We start from the raw sequence: 5,665 nt of genomic DNA on the forward strand, positions 1-5,665 counted from the left end.
TGCCCTCATGATGAGGCTCACCCAAGTACAGACTGACACACGTGTGCTCATGCATGCCTGCATGGAACCATGCAAAACTCTCTATGCTCACCTAAAACCAGGAAAATATCAGCAACTGTGGACACTGCTGAGGAGATGCTGGGGACCACAGTGGCAGAACAGGACTCAAGTACCGCAGGGAAGGACCGGGCCTCAGACATGCTCATGGTGTTGCCTGAGGAGCCGCAGAGGCTGCACAGAGAGGGATGAGGCAAATGAGCTCAGCAAAATTGTCCTGAAACCACTAGTGTTAGTGCTGCAGCAATGTCAAACTCTCCCAGCAGAAGCCCACCTGCGTGCAAGAGTGAGCAACAATCAGGGAGAGATGGGGGGAACAAGAGAAGTGGATATGGCATCTCCTCTCACATGACAGTCCTTGGGCATCTGGACGAGAAGCATGAGAACAGTGCCCATTTCCTGACAAGTTGGTCACAAGCAAACCCACAGGAATGACCCAGGTGCACATCACCTGCCTGCATGGGATGCCATCAGCACTTGAGCTGAGTCTTCTGCCTGCGCTGATGTGTTTCTGCCCCGGAAATCCTCGGGCCTCTCATCCCGGCACTTACGGAAGCCTTCATATGGGAAAGTATATGGCATGAGCTGGTCAGAAAATTATTACTTCCACAAAGGGTGCTTCTGGGCCTGAGGCAGTGCAGGACTACTATAAAAGGCAGCCCTGCTCTCTGCTCTCTCATCCACTTCTCTCGCCTCCTTCTCCTTGGGAATCAGGTGAGTGTGAAGCCTCTTCTCCTCCTCCTTCAAGACCAGGTCTTTCCTCCATGTGTGTCTCAGCTGACAGGGGCTGTCCTAGCCCAGGGCTGGGAGCTGCTTCTCATGGGAGAGGGAAGGGGAGAGCAGGTTTTCCGCAGAGAGAGGCTGGGACTTAGTTGAGGTGTCTCCGGGGCTTTGAGCTAGGCAGCGTATGCTGGGCCAGGAGGTACCTTGACTCCACTGTGGTTGGATGCAGTGCTGCTCCCCATGTGTCCTCATTTTCTGCTTCTCCCTGCCCTCTCTCCCAGGTGCTCCTCTGACCCAGAGACATGTCCTGCTATGAGAAGTGCCAGCCCTGCGAACCCTGCCAGCCCTGCCAACCCTGCCAGCCCTGCCAGCCCTGTGGCCCCACCCCGCTGGCCAACAGTTGCAATGAGCCCTGTTTCAGGCAGTGCCAGAGCTCCATCGTTGTCATTGAGCCCTCTCCCGTGGTGGTGACCCTGCCCGGCCCCATCCTCAGTTCCTACCCACAGAACACTGTTGTGGGATCCTCCACCTCTGCTGCTGTTGGCAGCATCCTCAGCTGTGATGGAGTGCCCATCAACACTCCTTGCTGTGACCTCTCCTGCATTTACAGGCGCTACTGTGGCAACAGATGTCGGCCCTGCTAGAGCTGCTGGCAACATCCTTGGGCAAGAACCTCCAGGACCTCAGAACATGGTGCTGGACAGGAGATAGAGTTTCAGGGCATTGTATTTAGAGCTTTGGGACTTTGTTTCCTTCTTCTACTCTCTTCTCTCTCTTCCTTACCTTTCCTGTTGCCACTTCCCAACGCCAGCCTTGTGGGGACCTGTTGGTCTCCCTTCCTCTGCAGGGCAGGCAGATGGACACCCTGCAGGAGTTCCACCACATCTTAGTGGCTGCCCCTCGTGCTCCCTGTGAGCCACCTCCTTTTCTTCTTTAGACTCATTAAAGTTGTGCTGCATTCAAGCCTGGGCCTCCGAGTCCTCCTTCCTTCTGTGGCAACTCTTCCAGTCTGCTGAGGGAAAAAGGGGGAGGAAGGGGAGGGTGGGACTCCCTGCAGTGGATTTTGGTTTGTGCCCTTGCCCTTGGAGCTGAGGAAGACACCCCTGGATGCTCCACAGCTAATGGCCATCAGTGAGAGGATGGCTCCAAAGGATGGCAGGAGTGGGGATGGGGACACAATAATGCCTGGGGACAGCCCACAGCCTCATCTCTGCTCCCCTCCATTACCCGATCTAGTATCCATGGCCAGCACAGATGGGCACAGGCAGATGAGATAGGTACCTCATACAGTCCTTCAGTACCTGGCAGGGCCCAGGAGCTCTCCAGATATGCAGGGCTGAGGTAATTCACAAGTTAGGACTGCTATCAGCCACACTCAGGCTACACAATGGAGTCTCCACTCCCTGTCAACCCAACACCCCCATGGGCCACTGCAGCTCCAGGATAGCATCCAGTGACCAAAGACCCACTTTCTGGTCACCACCCCATTTACAGGCGGATGGTGACTGGGCAGATGGCAACAGTGCACAGAGCATCCCCACAGCGACTTGGGCTCTATGCGGTCCAATGACCACGCTTTCTCATGGCTTGTTTCAGGTGTCCATCTTCCTTATCCAAATGACTTGTGGCTTCACTATTAATGTCAACATTTAGGTATGCTTTTCATAAGTCTACCTGAAAATTTCTTTTTAGACCTTGGCCTTCAGCCCTGGGCAATGCTCTAAATCCTGGCCTCCCTTGGGTGGTCTTCTGGGTGCAGAAAAGGATCTCCTGGAGACACTGCTGGGCTCAGTATAATGGCTCAGGCACGCAGCGCCCTGTGAACCACGTGAGGTTCCCTTCATGCTCTTCCTGCCCATCGTTTGGGGCAAAGACACCATTGTTCTCCATCTCACTGGGTGCTGGGTTCCTTCGGTGGTACAGAACAGGCACCAACCCAAGGATAGCACAAATTCTGAGGATGACCCTGCCCGTAGTCATCTTCCCTGGCTCCCCAAGTGCTCTGAGGCAGGGCCAACCTGAGCTCTGCTCACACCACCACTGCTCCTCACTTGCAGGCCAGGTTCTTCCTAGCACTGCAGTCCCTGGCCGTTGGAGATCTGTCCTCCAACAGACCCTGCACATCACTGGGAACCACACGGGCACACCGAAGGGCAGGGCTGTGCCCTCACAGTAGGACACCTCTTCCCATGCTGCGCTCTGCAGGGAACAGGACCAGTCTGGGCAGTTACGCTGGGGGAACGAGTACCGCTTCTAAGCCCAGGAAGGCACAGCCCCAGCATGGGTCCAAGGCCACGCTCTGCCCTGGGCCCAGGCAATGGACCCCAGGATGGAGCCCTTCAACACACAACAGAGCTATCACCTAGAACACCCAGATGATCAATGCACTCCTCTGGGTACCTGTATCTGCCACCTTAGAGAGAAGTCTAATATGGACCTGCTGACTCACCCTTTGGGGGTTCTCATTTCTCTTGGTTGTAACAAAAGCCTTCTAGAGAAGAAGTTCACATGTTCATGTCCCGCTTTGCTCTTCCCTGCCTGCAGTCTAGGTCTCTTTAGGTGAACAAGTGTAAGAAATGAAGAGGATATTAGCCATGCAGCATGTCATTGTCTCGGCAAATAATGCTAGTCTCAATTGCAATCAACTCTTTTGGAATGCAGATTTTCATTCACATGACAGTGGTGCAGTGGAGCAGTTTGCATACGGTGACACCACGATTGCAGGACATCACTGAGAGGATCATAGAACTATAGAATATTCCAGGTTGGAAGGGAACTTGAAAGACCATCTGGTCCAACCTTTCATGGGAAAGGGAGACTAGATGACATTATCCACCACCTTGTCCAATCGCACCTTGAAAACCTCCAGCAATGGGGACTCTACCACGTCCCTGGGGAAGTTGTTCCAGTGAATGATTGTTCTTCCTGTAAAAAATGTATTTCTTCTGTTGAGATGAAACCTCTCCCGGTGCAACTTGTACTCATTGCCCTTCTCTTCTCCATGTGGCTCCTTGGGATGAGAGAGCCTCCATCCTCTTTGTAGACATCCTTTAAGTACTGGAATACTGTGATGAGGTCCCCCTCAAGCCTTGTGTTCTCCAGGGAGAAAACACCTAACTCCTTCAGTCTTTCTTCATAGGACAGGTTCTCCAGCCCTTTGGTCATCTTTGACGCGTACAAGTTGTACATGGCAAGAGGTGCTGGGTGAGGATCGGCAGAGGCCAAGTCGGGGGACGTGGATCCTAGCGGTGGCTTTCTTGATGCAGAACAGCCAGTCAGCAATAGAGCCACCTGGGTGAAGATGACCACAAACCCAATGCCCACGCTATCAGAGCTTGCAGGAAGCAAATTTTCTTTTTCGTCAGAGTGGTGTAATGGAGCAGTTTGCATATGGTGACATCACGATTAAAGGACATCACTGAGAGGATCACGACCTCGGTGATAGCCAGGAAGAAGGGCAAAACTGACTGTGCCAGCCAGCAGGCAACACAAATGGTTTTCCTGATGACAAGGAAAGTCGTCATCATTTTTGACACAACGGTGGTGGTGTACCAGATCTCCCCAAAGGAAACCTGATGAGGAAGAAGAAATGCAGCAAGGTCTGCAGGTGCCGATTGCTCCACGCAGTGACAATGAGGAGCCATTCCCCACCAGGGTAAGAGTATACATGGGGAACATAATGGCATATGGGACCATGTGCCCACCTGGGGAAGTCTGGGAAGCCCAGGAGAATGAGATCAGTTACAGGAGTCTTGTTTTCCTTTGCTGTGGCCCAGTACATGACCAAAAGGAATCAGCTGCCCAGACAAAGCTGTGGTGAGTTGAATCTCCTATTTCTCCTGCTGTCAGAGGGACAAACCAGCCCCTGTTGCCGACTGACAGAACCCATTTACCCCAGAAGAAGGTCTGACCATGCCTGGTAGTAGACAAGAGCACAGAGGACCTGGCAGATTTCTGACCGACATTTCTGGTTTGCTGGAACGGACCATTGCATGAAATGGCTGACTCCCGTTGCACCTATAATATAGACTGTGAGCGGAGATTTCATCAAGTTGATTGGGAAGAGGGGAGAACGCTGGGTGAGAGCAGCCATTACCTTTGCCCAAGGAAGCTAAGCTATTCCTCGGAAGCAATTACGATCACTTTATTCACAAAAACATGAAATTAATTTACCATGTTCCCAAGTGACAAAATCCACTGCAGGGAGTCCCACCCTCCGCTTCCTCGAAGCAGACTGTGTGAGGTACCCATCTGTCTGCCTGTCCCATGTGTGCTGGCCATGGACACTAGATCGGGTAACGGAGGGGAGCGGAAGGCAGAGATGAAACTGCGGGCTGTCCCCAGGCATTATTGTGTCCCCATCCCCACTCCTGCCATCCTTTGGAGCCATCCTCTCACTGATGGCCATTAGCTGTGGAGCATCCAGGGGTGTCTTCCTCAGCTCCAAGGGCAAGGGCACAAACCAAAATCCACTGCAGGGAGTCCCACCCTCCCCTTCCTCCCCCTTTTTCCCTCAGCAGACTGGAAGAGTTGCCACAGAAGGAAGGAGGACTCGGAGGCCCAGGCTTGAATGCAGCACAACTTTAATGAGTCTAAAGAAGAAAAGGAGGTGGCTCACAGGGAGCACGAGGGGCAGCCACTAAGATGTGGTGGAACTCCTGCAGGGTGTCCATCTGCCTGCCCTGCAGAGGAAGGGAGACCAACAGGTCCCCACAAGGCTGGCGTTGGGAAGTGGCAACAGGAAAGGTAAGGAAGAGAGAGAAGAGAGTAGAAGAAGGAAACAAAGTCCCAAAGCTCTAAATACAATGCCCTGAAACTCTATCTCCTGTCCAGCACCATGTTCTGAGGTCTTGGAGGTTCTTGCCCAAGGATGTTGCCAGCAGCT

General features: G+C 53.1%; 1 pseudogene; it reads left to right on the forward strand.

Annotated features, from left to right (window-relative positions):
• Window positions 1-637: 637 nt before the first annotated feature.
• On the forward strand, window positions 638-1,424 carry LOC142091793 (feather keratin Cos2-3-like; annotated as a pseudogene).
• Window positions 1,425-5,665: the final 4,241 nt, after the last annotated feature.

Source organism: Calonectris borealis, chromosome 22, assembly GCF_964195595.1.
Source record: "Calonectris borealis chromosome 22, bCalBor7.hap1.2, whole genome shotgun sequence".
In the NCBI taxonomy this organism is placed as follows: domain Eukaryota; kingdom Metazoa; phylum Chordata; class Aves; order Procellariiformes; family Procellariidae; genus Calonectris; species Calonectris borealis.